Below are 19,349 nucleotides of genomic sequence, written 5' to 3'. Positions count from 1 at the left end.
GCTCCTAACTGTTTGTGACTTTAAAGGCTCCCTTGAGCTACTGGGCTGACGAGCTCTGGAGCAGGCACCAGCATGCCAGGGAAGAGGTACTGAAACCGGGTGATTTATGGCAGCATTCCCAGCACCCCGCAAATATGTTCTCTGCTGAAGAAGGGATTAACCCAGAAACACATGTGTCCAGAGATGCACAGTAAAGGCTGTACCTACTTAGAGGTGAAATATTTAAAAATTAATGGAGTTCGTTTTTTGAAGATACTACATCTACCATGATGCAATGGGGCAGATTAATTGCTGGGATGTCAGGCAGGTGCGCTCCTAACTGTTTGTGACTTTAAAGGCTCCCTTGAGCTACTGGGCTGACGAGCTCTGGAGCAGGCACCAGCATGCCAGGGAAGAGGTACTGAAACCGGGTGATTTATGGCAGCATTCCCAGCACCCCGCAAATATGTTCTCTGCTGAAGAAGGGATTAACCCAGAAACACATGTGTCCAGAGATGCACAGTAAAGGCTGTACCTACTTAGAGGTGAAATATTTAAAAATTAATGGAGTTCGTTTTTTGAAGATACTACATCTACCATGATGCAATGGGGCAGATTAATTGCTGGGATGTCAGGCAGGTGCGCTCCTAACTGTTTGTGACTTTAAAGGCTCCCTTGAGCTACTGGGCTGACGAGCTCTGGAGCAGGCACCAGAATCCAGGGAAGAGGTACTGAAACCGGGTGATTTATGGCAGCATTCCCAGCACCCCGCAAATATGTTCTCTGCTGAAGAAGGGATTAACCCAGAAACACATGTGTCCAGAGATGCACAGTAAAGGCTGTACCTACTTAGAGGTGAAATATTTAAAAATTAATGGAGTTCGTTTTTTGAAGATACTACATCTACCATGATGCAATGGGGCAGATTAATTTCTGGGATGTCAGGCAGGTGCGCTCCTAACTGTTTGTGACTTTAAAGGCTCCCTTGAGCTACTGGGCTGACGAGCTCTGGAGCAGGCACCAGCATGCCAGGGAAGAGGTACTGAAACCGGGTGATTTATGGCAGCATTCCCAGCACCCCGCAAATATGTTCTCTGCTGAAGAAGGGATTAACCCAGAAACACATGTGTCCAGAGATGCACAGTAAAGGCTGTACCTACTTAGAGGTGAAATATTTAAAAATTAATGGAGTTCGTTTTTTGAAGATACTACATCTACCATGATGCAATGGGGCAGATTAATTGCTGGGATGTCAGGCAGGTGCGCTCCTAACTGTTTGTGACTTTAAAGGCTCCCTTGAGCTACTGGGCTGACGAGCTCTGGAGCAGGCACCAGCATGCCAGGGAAGAGGTACTGAAACCGGGTGATTTATGGCAGCATTCCCAGCACCCCGCAAATATGTTCTCTGCTGAAGAAGGGATTAACCCAGAAACACATGTGTCCAGAGATGCACAGTAAAGGCTGTACCTACTTAGAGGTGAAATATTTAAAAATTAATGGAGTTCGTTTTTTGAAGATACTACATCTACCATGATGCAATGGGGCAGATTAATTGCTGGGATGTCAGGCAGGTGCGCTCCTAACTGTTTGTGACTTTAAAGGCTCCCTTGAGCTACTGGGCTGACGAGCTCTGGAGCAGGCACCAGAATCCAGGGAAGAGGTACTGAAACCGGGTGATTTATGGCAGCATTCCCAGCACCCCGCAAATATGTTCTCTGCTGAAGAAGGGATTAACCCAGAAACACATGTGTCCAGAGATGCACAGTAAAGGCTGTACCTACTTAGAGGTGAAATATTTAAAAATTAATGGAGTTCGTTTTTTGAAGATACTACATCTACCATGATGCAATGGGGCAGATTAATTTCTGGGATGTCAGGCAGGTGCGCTCCTAACTGTTTGTGACTTTAAAGGCTCCCTTGAGCTACTGGGCTGACGAGCTCTGGAGCAGGCACCAGCATGCCAGGGAAGAGGTACTGAAACCGGGTGATTTATGGCAGCATTCCCAGCACCCCGCAAATATGTTCTCTGCTGAAGAAGGGATTAACCCAGAAACACATGTGTCCAGAGATGCACAGTAAAGGCTGTACCTACTTAGAGGTGAAATATTTAAAAATTAATGGAGTTCGTTTTTTGAAGATACTACATCTACCATGATGCAATGGGGCAGATTAATTGCTGGGATGTCAGGCAGGTGCGCTCCTAACTGTTTGTGACTTTAAAGGCTCCCTTGAGCTACTGGGCTGACGAGCTCTGGAGCAGGCACCAGCATGCCAGGGAAGAGGTACTGAAACCGGGTGATTTATGGCAGCATTCCCAGCACCCCGCAAATATGTTCTCTGCTGAAGAAGGGATTAACCCAGAAACACATGTGTCCAGAGATGCACAGTAAAGGCTGTACCTACTTAGAGGTGAAATATTTAAAAATTAATGGAGTTCGTTTTTTGAAGATACTACATCTACCATGATGCAATGGGGCAGATTAATTGCTGGGATGTCAGGCAGGTGCGCTCCTAACTGTTTGTGACTAATCTGACTCCTCTGACAGAAGTCACAGGTACATCAAGTCAAAATCCTGCAGAACCAGAAGAAGCTGAAAGTTCAGCGCTGAAAAGAGCATTGACCAAGGGTCCACTGAAAGGAGATAAGTGGCCAAAATCACAAGCCAAGAGAAAATAATCAATTACAGTGACAGCAATCAAAGAAGAAATAGGCACAACAAGAAGAGAAGATTTGAGTGATGGAGAGTCAAATGGATGTTGACGATTGAAAAGAAAGCGAATTGCAAGCAGAAAGTATGCATGTCCTGAATGGGGGGTATGCAACGACCAGTGATTGGCAGAGTGATTTTTTTTCTTTTTGTTTTGATCGTGAAATTCCTGGTCAATATTTTGGTACATGAAGGGGATCAATAAAAGTCGTGAAAACCAAGAAATGAAAAAGAGACAATTTAAAATAACCGGAAGAGACATTTTGAATGAACTGATTTGACAAGTTGCTAAACCGATTTGTGACAAAAACTGCTGATTTTGACAAGTTACCTATTTTTGACAAAAAAGTTCTGGAAGAGAGACTGCAAAAGAAGATTTTTGTTTTTGCTCCATAGCCATATTTTTTGGTTGTTTCTCTTTTCTAATTCTTTACAGATCATGAGTAACCCTAAAAAGCAGATTAGAAAGAGTGGGTATTGCAAATACATAGGTATGAGCTTAGCAATTGTTTGCATGATAGTATGTTTGGTGTTGATTAGGAGTATGAGTCTTATTGATAAAATTGTGGCTAATATTGCTTCTGCTTTAGAGACAACTACTACACTTACAGAATTAGAGAAGTTCAAGAGGGATGAGATATTTACATGCAAATAATATGCAGAGAGATCTTTCTTCTAATGTCTTCTATTGTTTATTAGATGAGTATGTTGAGACGATAAATGCAAGAGAGTGTTATGTATGTATGCAAATTCCTTCATCAGTAGAGGAAGGGATTACCTCTCATAGTTTACCATTAACATATGGGATTAGTTGCAGTCTTTTACTAACAAGACTCTATAACCAGGAGTATATTCAGTATTTCTATTCTAATCAGGATGTAGTATTTTTGTTTGTTCCTATAATTAAATACATGAGTAGAGTAGCTAAGGTGAATAATATAGAATTAGTGAGAGGTTTCTTTGAACCTACAGTGACATTTGGGGCTGCTTATGCACACAGGAACAATCTTACATGCCTGCTTACACCAGTGGAAAAGAGCTTTCTAGATCAGACTGATAACAGGAGAAAGGCACTGAAGGAGAAATTGAATTGAAATGGGCTTAGAGAAAAGGACATTTAGAAATGACTATGCTTTTAATGAGATCAAAACCCAAGGGAAGTTGCTTTAGATCCACAATACGTAGGGAAGCTTTGTGTATATAAGCCTAAATCTAGAACTGACACATTGTTTGTGGGAACGAGTGAATGTAAACATGTGTTTCTTTTCCCGTGTAAATGGATTTTTATGTTAAATGGACAAGACCCAGCGATTCCAGGGGTTTATTACATCTGTGGACAAAATGCTTATTACCGTCTTCCAAGAGGATGGTATGGCACATGTTACTTGGGGATAACTTCCCAAAGATTTATCAACTTGAGAACCTGAAAGGTTAGACCAAAGAAAGAATCTTATTCTGGCAAAGTGGGAGATTTAATTGAAGCAATGATTCCCTTAGTGGGAGTTATTCTGACTTCAGTGAAAATTCGAAAGTTGTGGATAACCTGACTAGTTTTTCAGGAGCCATGATCCTAAAGGATACAGAAATGGCTACGGTAAGATGTATGACTCTTCAGAACCATCTTGCGTTAGGCATCCTTTTAGCAAAGGAGGGCGGAGTTTGTAAAGTGATACAATCGCAACATTGTTTGTACTTTCATTCCAGATAATAGTAAGAAAATTAGAAGCTTTATTAACAATTTGACTAATATCAGCTCTGATTTAACAGAATTGAAAGAACCCGGAGTTTGGAAAAAGGTTGGCAAGGGTTTTGCTTCTGTGGGAAATTGGCTGGGCAATCTAGGGAAAAGTATAATTTTTAAAGTAATACAGATGATATTGATTATTGTAATTTGTATAATTGGAGCATGGAGAATCTATAAATTGTATCATGTAATTAAAATGAAGAAGTTGAAAAATGATCAGAGGAGAGAAGAAATTAAATTGGAGAAATACTTTAGAGAAAATTTGAAAAAGGGAAGAAGAATTAAAAGCTATAGGGAATAAAAATTTTAGGTAACACAAAATTTGTATAGAATGATGTAAAGTGTGATGACATATTTAGGCATCAGAGGAGGGATTGTGAAAGCTGAATTAATTACTAATGATTCTGCATTTATTATGGGTTAAGAATTTACATGAATTAGGCGAACATAGAAAATAATGTGCGACTTGGACAATGTGCCCACTTGAGTGGCTGCCATAAAATATGTAATGTTACTAGTTGATGCATAATATTATTAGTTAATGTGCATGCGTAGAGCAAACTGTATTAGTACATCATATTAACAATATCTTGCTATGCATTTGTTTTAATAATGTTAGGCCATAAGATGGTGAGGTTTGGGTCTAGTTTGCAGAACCTCATGTCAAGCTGAATTGTTTAATAAATGTTCAAAAAGGTTTTTTTGAGCTTATAGAATGAACGCTTTCTCTGTTCACACCGTGCTGACCCAACGATTTGTAAATGTCTTGCTGATGAGAACTGACTGTGGAACCATGCTGTACTAGAAACCGTAACATTGTGTTCTTGATGCGTGAGACAGAAATTTCTCAGGAGCGGTCAATGGATGCACTGACTGGAGTATCAATTGCAACAAAAGAGTTACCTGATAAGCCCTGGCGATGGAAACAGGAGAAGAGGAGCCAATTATCAACGTGTGAAAGACTTTAGTTATTGTTTAGATTTGGATTTTAGTTTTCATAGGGCCTGCTGGAAACGTACGATTTCCTGACCAATTATGATGTGGGAAGATTCTTTATGGAATTTTAACTTAGCTTGACTGCAGAGAGGAGAGAGGTTTCCTTCCAATTCTAATTTTCCCCATAGTGGTTCTGTTCAAGGAGCTAAACAGTTCCTGACGTCTTTTATTTCTAACCTTAACTTCATTGCTTAGTTTGGTAATGTTGGATGCTGATCCCTTAGTAGTTTGCTTTCTAAATGGTTCAGACAGCTTAGAGCTCACTGTGGCTGAACCATTCCCTTTCACTGTCCCGTTGCTGAAGCTGAGCAGATGGATGTTCAACTGACGAAGAGAATTGCAGCTTGCAGATCCATTGAGGAGAGGTATAACAAATGCTATTGTTTTGTTGTAGATTTGTGTTCTTTAGTTTCTAGGTACCAACCGCTATCTGACAGAGCCCTAGTTAGATGTTTTCCAAATTAACTTTTGACTAAATTACTTTTACATGAAGTCCAAACATGATATGCTAATTGGAGGGTTAGTTAGTAAGCTCAAAAGATCGATAAATGTTCTTAACTAAGAATTGATCCTGTTCACCTGTTGAATTCAGGTGTATGCTATTTCTGTGGTGCAGTTATTATTACTATTGATTTGTACTGTGACTCTTGAATGCTTAATTGCAAATGCATTCGTTAAATTGAGATTCTTTCAATGATTCAGTCAGCCAGTGTTATTCATATATGTGTATCATTTGGTATTGAGAGTAATATACGTGACATTAGCATTGTTAAAATAGGGAAATAAACTCTCTAACTTTTACTAAAAGGTGTGGTTATTCATGACCACATAGGCCATGGTACGTGAAGTTTACTGACTGAAGATTTCAGATAATTTTGTAACGATTTCAAATTGATTGTTGTATAGGGTGTTGTCACTTGATTTGATTAGGAGTAATATTGGGAAAGGATGGTGAGATTTCTCTAAGTGCGGTCAAAAGGTCCATTGAACCTCAAACACGTCCTCTTATGAATAAATTACAAAAGACCAAATAAGGTCAGACACGCTCACAAATCCACTGTTAAAGCCTTGTCCTGTCTACTAACAGCTCTACTCTACTGTACTCTATTCTATGCAGTCTTTCCCATTCTCATTGAAGGGATTTCAGGGAGAAACATCAAAAGGCAACAAGATCACTTGAGTCTTGTGGAGCTTTGTTGCCAGTTTTGGAAGGGAAGAAGGTTTGACGTGACTCCTTTGAATAAACAGTGAATGCAGAAGAGAGTGAAAAGGCCTACATTTCACTCACTTCTCTGGGTGAACATATGGCAGCCAATGTCCAAGCATTTCTTAGTTAAGAAAACCTCGAACAGCAAAATGTGTACTTTTACTGCAGAAAGAGCATCTTCAAAGTTACTGAGACATTAGGTTGCATAATTGAACTCCTGGTTGAATAAACTATTCTCGTATACCGACAATGAGCCACCAACAGTACTTTAATCTCCTGTAGAGGTAATTAAAATCCCATGCGCCATTTTCTGAATTGCTAGCTATAGAAAATGAACTTGAAGAAAAGCATTGTGTAAACAGAATGTTCACTGCAAGAAGGGAGCACCTCCCAAGGAATGCAACAGTGTAAACTCCAGCAAGCAAAAAAAATGGCACCTCTAATTTGATTGTGTTGCTGAGAGATTGAGGCAAGAGCGTCACAGGTCTGAAAAACTGATCCAGTGCTATCTGCATGACTGCCGACTCATAATTTGCATAAAACAACCTGCGGAGAAGATCTGCCATCATACCAACTATTGGAGCTTGCTGACCATCCCAGAGCTCTATCACTCCTTACATTGCATTCTGGCTAGATAAGTCTGTGGTCTCAATTGTGAAGGTAACAAACATGTTTCCAGCTCTCTTTGTACATTATAATATATGAACCAAATAAAATAAGTCTTCATTAAGTGTTTTATATAATACCCAATGTGTTTAGCTTTACCTAATCATATAATACCTGATGTGGTTAGCTTCACCTAAACAATTAGAAATAAATGATGTGGTCAGTTCTTTTCCTCTCTCTTACATTACTGATCATATATATATTGATTTCCATGCGCTGTGGTTCAAACATCTAAACCATGCACCTGGAGAGTAAAAAATAATTGGACCAAAGGGATCTTTGGAATTCGCTCATGAAACAGAACAGACGTAAGAGTTTTGTGTGTACTAGAACCCCTTTTACATTATGATATATTCGGATACAATCTCACCTATATAAATATTCATTTTTCTTTGTTTTTGTTCCGTGCACCGCGAATATTTTTAATTCATGCAATTATGAATTCTTGGAGTACTCTGATTAATGTAATAGCCTTGATGAAGCAATGTTTTGTGAGAATTGCAAAACATTTTTTCACATCTCTCTTGTGATTGGGATCAGTCAGTGTGTACCTGCATGTAACTGAATTCATTTTTTAGAATTATTCTGAAAGAGATGAATGCACATGGATTGCTGAACTTTAAATCAAGAAAAAGCATAACAAAATAGTCTAAAAATCGTATGATTATCATTCATATTTGTTGAATAGGCATGGATAGAATTATTATTGGGATGAACTCATTCAGTCTTCAGGAGCACCTTTAAACTGGATAGTCCACAACACTTCTGCTCGAGCTAGAAGTTAATAAACAAACTGACATTTTTAAAATGGAGGACGTGGCAAAGAAAAACTATGCAATCGTGGAAGACATCCTCATCAAATATAAAGAAAAACAAAAGACTTAGAAGGCCATAAAATTAAGGAGAGAAGAGAAATACTATCAGAATTGAAGAAGATTGTGGGAAAAATAGAATGCCACTATATCCAAAATAAGAAATCTCCCTATAGAGGGCACTTCTTTTGAGACTAGTGGCGTGAGTAGCAGAAGATCTGAAACTAAAAATGAAGAGAGCAATGGGCCAAAAAATACAATTTTATTTAGATGACGTAAAACGCATCAGGTTAGTGCATAGAAGTGTGTGGTCAAGCACAATGGAAGCAAACCACAAACCTTTTGAAGAAGACACTTCCTACATTCAAATTAAACATACTAAACGAAGGATTATCATGGTCACATCAGCTCATGCTAATCTCTCTGATGTAAATGTTGATACATTCAAATGTATTTGTTTATTGAAATTGAGAGAATTCTTTGAGATATTGCCAAAAAGACTTGAAACCACGTCAAATGGGATAACTAGAACACATATTAACTGATCAGGGATTGGTGAACCTTTAGACTTTGAGGTCTATCCAGGAAAATAATGATCTTTAGAGATAGTCTATGAATTGGATATAGACTACTAGTGTGCAACCAACAGTAGTTTTGAACTGAAATCAGACTTTGTTCCCAAGCTCCCAAAGTAGAGCCACATTGATGTGTCCTACAAATGTTGTTTCAACAATTTTGAAAACATCGAGTCCAACAAAACATTAGATAACCTGCCCAGACAAGAGAAATATGTCTAATCTAAACTGAAAGAATGTAAATCGACAATAATAAAGAATGCCGACAAAAGTAGCAATGTGGTGATCATGAATTCTCATGACTACGATAAAAAAGTACAAAGGCAACTAAATGATAAAGAATGCTAGAAGAATACATTAACGAAGGGAAAACTTCAAATTACTGGTATGCTAAAAACTGAAATAAAAAGGGATTAATAAACTATATAAATTATAGTGAGTGTTTGTACCTGAAAAAACAAATCACCCATGTTTACCTGACATTTATTTATTTCAGACAACACATAAAAACATCATGCCTACAAAGGAAAGACCAATATTATAATGTATGGGGAACTTACAGAACACATTTGTGAATTTGCAGATATTTTTCTACACATTTAAGTATCTTCAGTACCATTGAACATTAAAATCACAAATTACTTTTTAAAATGAGAGTATTTGATATCCACTGTGAGGAAGACTTCATGGTGGCATGTACTGCCCACACAGAAGGGTTACGAGCCTTACACACCTTTCTAAAAAATAAAGTCAGCAAGTTATCTTTTACATAGTGAAATGTTACTTGAGATTGCATAATTCATTTTATTCTACAATTCTTCTATATCAAAAAACCCTTTACAGACAGAAGAGAGGCACTGCAATGGGATGACGATTTGCTCCCTCATTTGATAACCTGTTCATGGGGAATTTGAAAATGAACGTATGTAGAAAAATTGTTTAATAAAATATAACAATATTCTCATATTATGATGTCAATATATAGACGACATTTTTGTGATTTGGAAAGGTGATATTGAGGAGCTCATGGACTTTTACAGACCATAACTCTAATCACATTGAACTCAGTCTGAAACCCAGCAGAAACTCCATTAATATTTCTGACTATGAATTATATGTGGTTGACTACACCCTGGAAAGGAGACTGCATTTTGAACCAAAGTCAACAATTAGTTTCTTGCTCGCCAAATTAGGATACCTTGTGTACTAGCAAGAAAACTCTATATACTAAACTTTGAAGAGCTAAAAGATTGTGAAGTGAAAAGCAGGTGTATGAAACTGAGGTTATTATTATAATTTGAAGGTTCACACAGAAGATACACTGACAAAATTAGTAATGCTGCAACAACCGGAGCCAACAATACACAGAAAAGTCACCTGTTAGTTCCAAAATATTCAAAACATGTATATAAACAGCACAAAGAAACTGGTAAGATGGTTCAATATGAAATATACAGCAGAATCTAGACAAATGTTTACAATTTTTCAGAAAAAGCGGCACATGTTCAAACTTGCCCCACACATACAGGATTACCCTGGATCCAAAACTCAGGGAATAAAACGTTCAGCCACCTAGCAACTCATCATGCCTTTCATGCCAGCAAAGAGCAGCTCTTAGAAGATTCATTGTAACAATGCACTGAGGTCACTGAGGTCTACTGAAAACATTATTTTGTTCTGCATTACTAGCTCATGAAAGCAATGGGCCCCCCACATTAGTCTTGCTTTGTATACTATAAGCTGTGTCTGACTTTAAAGGATTAGCCTATCTTACAACATGTGCAGCTGTTCTGTTTCAATGCAAGCCATATGGAGGGCCACGTGCACATCCAGAACATAGTAAGGTAAGCAGGAAAATATTATATGGGTCATTATCAACCCCACTACTTCTTTGCAGGGCAAACAAATAAATTATTTCTACACTCTCCATAAAAGAACTGCCTCTGTGAAAAATATGATTTTTTTCTTATGATATTGCTTTGGCTGCATATCCACAATAGCACTGGGAAAAGACCTACAAAAAACACAAAGAAGGAGACATCAATGAGGAAAGTGTAAAAACACACTTTCTGGCTGAAGGAGAGGCCTTTTTTCACACTCTAGGGAAAATTCGAAATTCAATCTCATGTCAGAACCCACTAAACAGTAAGTCCCATATTTATTCTTTTTTAGCGCTGCATTTGTGCTGCTTTTAGACGCAAACACAGCACAAACTTACAAAATACAATTGTATTTTGTAAGTTTGCGCCGCTTTTGCATAAAAAAATGACGCAAATGCAGCGCTAAAAAGTTAAATATGGGGCTAAATCCCTAGGTTAAAAATAGCCTCAGAAGAAGACATTCAGGCTTTGCGTATTTCTCCAAATTAGAAAATGAATCCACAATGCCGGAAATTCTACCAGAGGATTAAACTTTGCAAAATCAGGGCACAAAGAATCTATACCATGTACACCCTCTATCCCCTGTTTCCCAAAATTAACTCTATCCTCACACACACTTCCTCTGGATACAGAACTTATTATAAAACTCAAAAGAATTATGAATACTCAGAGGAAGAGATAATAGAAATGGCCACAGCAGCAGTTTCCATTTTCAAACTAAATAAGCCTACTTTTCTTCTGTAGTTATGGCAAAATCAACTGAACTGATTGACAAATCTGAGAGTATAATGACTAGTGCCAAAAAAAGTAACATCACCCGAAGGTATTATTGAAACTTTTATAAAGAACAACACCTTCTGGAGAAGTGCAGCCTAAACAGCGAAGCAAAAATCCTTACAAACTGCAAGATAAATATCATGCTGTAGCACAGGCTCACATACCTCACAAATCCTACAATCTAACAATGCTAAGGAATCAACACCTAACTCTAATGTGGAACAGCCTAAGAGGACCTCTTTTCAGCTACCTATTGTTAAAAACCTCTGAGACATCAGCTCATCAGAAGGAAGCAACTGGCAGCCTCACCACAGAGAACAACAACAGGGTGGGTGACTGAGGAAAAAAAGCCTATCTACAATATACGTCTAGGAGCCCCTGATTAAGAACCAAATTTGTTAAATCATTAATTTATTCTGAGGGCAGAGAAGTTACAAATGCCACAAAAATGTGAGTGGAAGATTGGAGTGGTCATGTGCCAAGGAAAGGGGTATAGGGTCAGTGGTTGGGAGAAAGTTCAGCTTAGGGGTGGAGGTATAGCAACTCAGAAACATCTAAAATCATTCAGATAATGGGTTAACAGCAAAATTACAATATGACTACCCCTTGAGACCAAGGGAAGATTAAACAACAATACCTAATCATGATGGCTGATTTAAAAATAAATTCTATTAATGAGAATGGCCTCAGTAACTTGAAAAATGAAAAGCAATACTACACTTATTACTCTTAAGGCTAATATATCTTTTTTTTTATTTTTTTATTGAGCAGAAACAAAACTTAAGGGCAAAACAAAGAACAATACATAATATCATATTAATTCATCCAGGGATTCCTTGATATTTGATTAGCTACTAACTGTGATTATAATAACTCTTTTTGTAACACATCACAACCTAAATACCACCTCTTCCTCAAACGTTGGTCCCCAAATATCCTTAAACTTGTGACCTGCACCCATTCTTTGTGCATATAGCTTTTCCTTCCTGCGTGCCAGCATCATCATCGCCTCCCAAGCTTCAAACGAAGGCGGAGAGAGTGATTTCCAAGCTTGTAAATTCTGTGATTTCGCGATCAGAGAGGTCATGAAAAACAGCTGTTTTGCCCGTGCACTTAAGTTCAAATGGTCCGAAATTCTAAACAATGCTCCCAAAGTATTTGGAATAAGAACACGGCCTGTTTTCCTAACAATCCACTGAAATACTTTGCCCCAGTAGTCCTCATGGTTGGGGCAGGTAAAACACATATGCAGCCAATCCCCTGAATCATTACACAATGGACAGGAGCCTGACACAGTAGGGAATACTCTACTAATGTGTACAAGGGTTAGATATAGCATACATTTTGTGAACAGAGCCATTCTTTTAAAGTTAGCCCCTCTAATCTTGTTGTAGGAAATGCTATTATAATAGCACGTTTTCAGTCGATTTTGAACCCAGTGGACTTTTCAATCTTTAATAAAAGACCGGAGCATACTCACGTTGCTCCCTGGGAGTTAACAATCCGATACCAATTGCCTACGCCCCTCTGATTACCGAAGAATGCCTGACCAATAAGAGTAGGGGATTGATCTAGGAAGGGAGTAAACGGAAGCAAAAAATGGTGAATCTGGAGATAAGAATACTTTAGAACGATGGGGGTAGGGGCTGCTATCTGGCATTGATCCCAGGTTTTAACTTGATTACCTGCTAAAAAGTCGGAAAAACATGTAAACCCCACATTTAACCATTTATTTACATGTGCAGGAATCAAATTTAAGTCCTTCATCACCGACTGGGTCAAACACATTTTGGAAAAAAAGGAGGGATGTGATGTTTTTCTTGAAAGTGAGAAAGCCTAGCATAGATTATGATGGGTCTTTATATCTGGTGCGTTTGGGTTGCCTTGGGAACTTAAGAAAAGCGACTAGTTGGCAGCCATTCTCAACTAACATTTTATTGAAATAAAAGCTAGAATTGGGAAATACGGCTGTTCTAGAGGCCCAATCAATAATTGCAGAATCATAATAATTCCTAAAATTTGGAAGGACCAGACCCCCATCTTCCACTGCAAGAGATAGAGGGGGTCATTCTGAGTCTGGCGGGCGGCGGAGGCCGCCCGCCAGACTTCCCCCCTCCAAAATACCGCTCCGCGGTCGAAAGACCGCTGAGAGTATTTTGGCTTTTGCACTGGGCTGGCGGGCGACCGCCAAAAGGCCGCCCGCCAGCCCAGTGCAAAAAACCCTTCCCACGAGGACGCCGGCTCAGAATTGAGCCGGCGGAGTGGGAAGGTGCGACGGGTGCAGTTGCACCCGTCGCGAATTTCAGTGTCTGCAAAGCAGACACTGAAATTGTTTTTGGGGCCCTCTTACGGGGGCCCCTGCAGTGCCCATGCCATTGGCATGGGCACTGCAGGGGCCCCCAGGGGCCCCGCGACACCCCATACCGCCATCCTGTTCCTGGCGGGAGAACCGCCAGGAACAGGATGGCGGTATGGGGTGTCAGAATCCCCATGGTGGCGCAGCAAGCTGCGCCGCCTTGGAGGATTCAATAGGGCAGCGGAAAACCGGCGGGAGACCGCCGGTTTTCCCTTTCTGACCGCGGCCAAACCGCTGCGGTCAGAATGCCCTGCGGGGCACCGCCAGCCTGTTGGCGGTGCTCCCGCCGACCCTGGCCCCGGCGGTCCGTGACCGCCGGGGTCAGAATCACCCCCAGAGTCTCTAGCTGAGTCCTTGGTTTTTTATTGGCCTATACAAACTGTCGAAGCAGTGCATCTAGTTCTTTAAAAAAATGTTGCTGGATTTTGACGATCACGCTGAAAAAGATGAACAGGTGAAGAGGAAGGATCATCATTTTAACCAAAGCTACACGACCAATAATTGACAGTGGAGAAGCTTGCCATTTTTGTAATAGATGTTGCACTTTCATACACGTGGGGACATAATTTAAGCCAAAAAGCTCTGAAAAATCATGGGAGACCTAGCTTCTCAGATATCTTATAGGATGGTGAAGCTGGTACTGACCCCACATCTCGATTGGGAGAACATTCCAGTGGCATTGAACAAAAGGGCTTCTGACTTGGAGTGGTTGATCCTATACCCCCCAACTCTGTAAAGGCCATTATTTTGCCAAAGGTTCTAGCAATATTCGAAGAATCTGCTGCCAAATAAAGGATCATATCATTGGCAAACAGTTTTAATTTAGGGGCCTAAATCATAGGAGCAAGAATAGAAACGTCTTGACGTATTGCCGCCGCTAGGGGTTCGATGAATAATGTAAAAGGCACCGGGGAAAGGGGGCATCCCTGGCGCGTACCCCGCTGAACTTGAAGAGTTCCAGCAATGCATGAGTTGATAAAAATATTTATTTGTGCTTTAGAGTATAGGTTCTCCAAAATCTGAATAAATTGACTGGGAAACTTAAATTTCTCAAGGATCTGGAATAGAGCCTCCCATTGGACTAAATCGATGGCTTTCTCTGCATCCAACATGATAATAGCCACTGGTTTAACAATATTAGAATAGTAGTCTATTGCCCGAATTAAAAAGTTGGTGTTTGTGGCTAATAACCTACCTGAGAGAAAACTGCACTGGTCTTCGTGACTAAGATCCTGTACTACTAGTGTCAATCTGTGTGCCATAATTTTGACTAAAAGCTTATAGTAAAAATTTAATAAGCTAATCGGCTGTTATGAATCTGGTCTCTTCGATGACTTATCTTTTTTCAAGAAGCTGATCACCGTGGCTCTTGTAAAGGATGCATGAATGTCTGCTCCCTGCAAAATACTGTTAAACAAAAGAACGAGACACCCGGGTATCTGGTCTACGACAGTTTTATTGACTTCTGCTGGAATGCCATCTTCCCCACAGGCTTTCCCGTTTGGTGAGGCCATTATAACCTCCTTTACCTCACCAAGTGAAATGGAAGAGATAAGGGCCCGTATTTATACTCCGTTTGCGCCGAATTAGCGTAGTTTTTTTCGACGCAAATTCGGCGCAAAACTAACGCCATATTTATACTTTGGCGTTAGACGCGTCTAGCGCCAAAGTATGGGCAAATAGCGTCATTTTTTTGCGTGAACGCCTTCCTTGCGTTAATGAGATACAAGGAAGGCGTTCCCGTCTAAAAAAATGACGGCGACGCAAATGCGTCGTATTTATACTCCCGGGCAAAAATCACGCCCGGGAGTTGGCGGGTCAAAAAACCCCGCATTTGCGCCACTATTTAACGCCTGGGTCAGGGTAGGCGTTAAGGGGCCTGTGGGCTCAAAATGAGCCCACAGGTGCCCTCCCCTGCCCCCAGGGACCCCCCTGCCACCCCTGCCCACCCCAGGAGGACACCCAAGGATGGAGGGACCCACCCCAGGGACATTCAGGTAAGTTCAGGTAAGTATAATTTTCTATATTTTTTTATTTTTTTTGGTGGCATAGGGGGGCCTTATTTGTGCCCCCCTACATGCCACTATGCCCAATGGCCATGCCCAGGGGACATAAGTCCCCTGGGCATGGCCATTGGGCAAGGGGGCATGACTCCTGTCTTTACTAAGACAGGAGTCATTTAAATGGCATCTGGGCGTCGAAAAAAATGGCGCAAATCGGGTTGAGGCGATTTTTTTGCCTCAACCTGACTTGCCCCATTTTAAGACGCCCTAACGCCATTTTCCCCCTACGCCGGCGCTGCCTGGTCTACGTGGTTTTTTTCCACGCACACCAGGCAGCGCCGGTCTGCTAGCGCCGGCTAACGCCATTCCATAAATACGGCGCCCGCATGGCGCTTCAGAATGGCGTTAGACGGCGCTAAATTTTTTGACGCTAAACTGCGTTAGCGCAGTTTAGCGTCAAAAAGTATAAATATGGGCCAAGGTGTGCCCTTGCGGATGAATCTAAACTGGGTAAGGTGACTGAGTCTAAATATTGCTCAATCTGCTGGACGTTCGTTGGAATTGAACACACATACATTTTTGCATAGTGAGAGACAAAAACTCTTTTAATGTCCTCCGGATGACTAACCATCGCATCCCACCCCTTATCAAAGACAGATTTAATAGTATTCTTATGGGTTTTTATTTTACTAACTGACCTGGACAAAAATATACCAACGTGTTCACTTTCTTCGTAACAATTTTGCATGCATGTATGTTGATTAACTATCTCACAAACTAAGAAGAACTCGCTGAGTTTAGCCTGTGCCCTTCTTAACCTTAAAAGCACCTCTAGTTTTTGGGAAGTCAGGATTGCCCTTTGTGCTTGATTAAGCTCTAGTTGAAGCTCATTTACCTTTTGCTTGTGAGATTTAACCAAAAAGGCTTCATATGATATAGATTCTCCTCTTATATGTGCTTTAAGTGATTCCCAAATAAAATATAGAGATGCTGAATTTTTGTTGACTTCAAGGAAGTTAGTTATAGAGGTTTTGAGAAACTGAACCCATCCTTCATCTACCAAGAAGGATTTATCGAAACTCCAGCACGGACTAGCGCCCAGCTCACCAAAAACATTAAGATTAACCTGGGGTGCTGAGTGGTCCGAAAAAGGATTTGCATTTATAGAGGAATTATTGCGAGGAAGGAGGAACGAAGTTAGAATAAAGTAAAATCTAGAGGCTGTGTTATATTTTTCTGAAAAATATGTATATTCGTAATCCTGCGGATGATCGGTCCTCCAAGCATCAACCAGTGCCAAGTCCGAAGTAATCTTGGCCAGCCATTGAGAGACTTTAGGTTTATTCTGTTTCTTGTTCTTACAAGAGGAATCGAACTGAAGATCGGGAACAACATTAAAATCTCCTCCAATTATTAAAAGGCCGGGGAGTAGACGTAACACCTTATAAAGGCTCCGGAGAGCAGTGGGATCATCCTCTAATGGACCATAAAAGCTTGCAAAATGGATGTGATTATTTGAGATTAGAGTGCTAATTACGACCCAACGAGCCTGTAAATCGCGATACACCTGATAAACCTTCCCTGGAAATTCTTCAGTCACAAAGATGGCTACCCCCCGAACAGCGGCATTAGCTGAAGCATAATAGGCCTGGATTATAAAATTTGGGAGCTTACAGAGCTTATTCTGGCACTTTAAGTGTGTTTCCTGCAAGAAAAAATCTGCGATTGTGAGGTCCTTAACCTGTCACGACCTACTCGTTGTCTGTGTCTGTGGCCCACTGGAAGTGTGGTGAGGTTCTTGTTCTTATAGGTTCTGCCTTGGCCCAAATAAGGGCGACCCTTTCTGGTAGCCCTGGTGCTGCTGACGGAGGGAACGCCAAAGGCAGCCCGTGCCCTCCAGAAGGAGTCCCCGAGGGGAAAAAAAACAAAAGGTGAAAAAACTCAACAAAGGAACTCCTGAAACAAAAAACAAAAGGTACAAATAAATCAGAACAAAAAGGCAAAAATTACAAAGAAAACCTGGAACAGGATCAGAAAATCAATATCTGACGCAGAAGAACAGGAGCGAAGATCACCACCCAAAGGAAGTGTTGCAGCGCAAAGAGGAGAGGAATCACACACCTTATATACCCAAAGAACAGGAAGTGACCGGCAAGAAGTAAAAGTCGCCATATTGGATTGGGAACATATCGTAGAATTCCATAGGAAAGGCACCATATTAAATAAGGCTCCAAGGCATGCAGGGAAAAGGTAGGCATGCAGGGAAAAGGAAAGCATGCTGGGAAGGAGAAGGGAATCATGGATAGTAAAGAAAGGCATAAGTTAGGAAGAAAATGAGAACGACAGAAAAGAAGGAAAAAAAAACAGCAGGTAAGTGGGGAAGAAAAGGGAGAGTGGAGAGAGGCAGGAACTAACGGGGGGCACCACCCCAATGCAGTAGCGAGGCCCCATGCCCAATTTGGGGCCTTGACAAAGATAAGAAAGGGTAGGGGCGCGGCACCTCTTACTGCCACGCGCTGCGTCCCGAGCCAAACATTCGGCTCACGCTGCGTGCCGTGGCGCGACAGTAGGTCCCCCCCCGGAGCCCCTGGTTTGTGCAGAAGCAGATGAAAAAAATTGACGAATCAGAAGAGGGGCGTGAACAGAAGAGGCATCTTCCCAAGAACATTCACTAAGAGGATAGCCTTTTCAATGAATAAGATACTGAAGATGGTTCCGGAATATACGAGAGTCACATATTTCCTGTACTTCATATTCAGGTTCATTATCCACCAACAAAGGGGGAGGACATGTGTAATGTCGGGAAAAAGGATCAGGTGTATAAGGTTTCAACTGAGAGACATGAAAGACTGGAAGGTTTTGCCAGGTTTGAGGTAAACGGAGACGGAAAGTTACTGGATACATTTTCTGAAGAATACAAAAGGGCCCGTAGTACCGAGGCTCAAACTTATTTTGGGAAAGACGTAGGGGCAAAAGTTTTGAAGACAGCCAGACCTTATCTTGGATGTGATAAGCTGGAGCCTCACTGCGTTTCTTATCAGCCAGTCTTTTCATGTATCGTTTAGTGACTAACAGATTAGATCAAATCATTCTTTGAATTCTATGTAGTCTTTTGGAAAGAGAGGAGATAGCGAGAAGAGTAGAGGAGGTCTTAGGAGTAGTAGGAAAAGAAGTCGGATGGAATCCATATGAACAGAAAAAAGAAGTGACCTTGGAGGCACTATGGACGGTATTATTATAAAAAAAACTCTGCAATGGGAAGATAAGTGCTCCAGTTACTCTGAGTGGAGTTACAGAAACAACAAAGATATTGCTCAAGTCCCTGGTTGAGACGCTCGGTATGCCCATTGGTTTGGGGATGAAATCTAGATGATAATGCTACAATGATGTTCAAGATCTTACAGAAGTGTTTCCAGAACCATGATATGTATTGAGGTCCCCTGTCTGACACAATGCTTTGAGGGAGACCATGGAGGTGAAAAATGTGTTACATAAAGATCTGACTCAATTCTTGTGAGGTGGGTAATTTCTTCAGAGTGGTGAAATGAACCATCTTAGTAAAGGAATCTACAGTCACCATAATAACTCGGTTTCCTGCTGATGGAGGTAATGAGCACATAAAGTCAGTTGATATTGTGTGCCAAGG

The sequence above is a fragment of the Pleurodeles waltl genome, chromosome 4_2 (genome assembly GCF_031143425.1).
Source record: "Pleurodeles waltl isolate 20211129_DDA chromosome 4_2, aPleWal1.hap1.20221129, whole genome shotgun sequence".
Lineage (NCBI taxonomy): Eukaryota > Metazoa > Chordata > Amphibia > Caudata > Salamandridae > Pleurodeles > Pleurodeles waltl.
Note: the sequence above shows the minus strand (reverse complement) of the source record.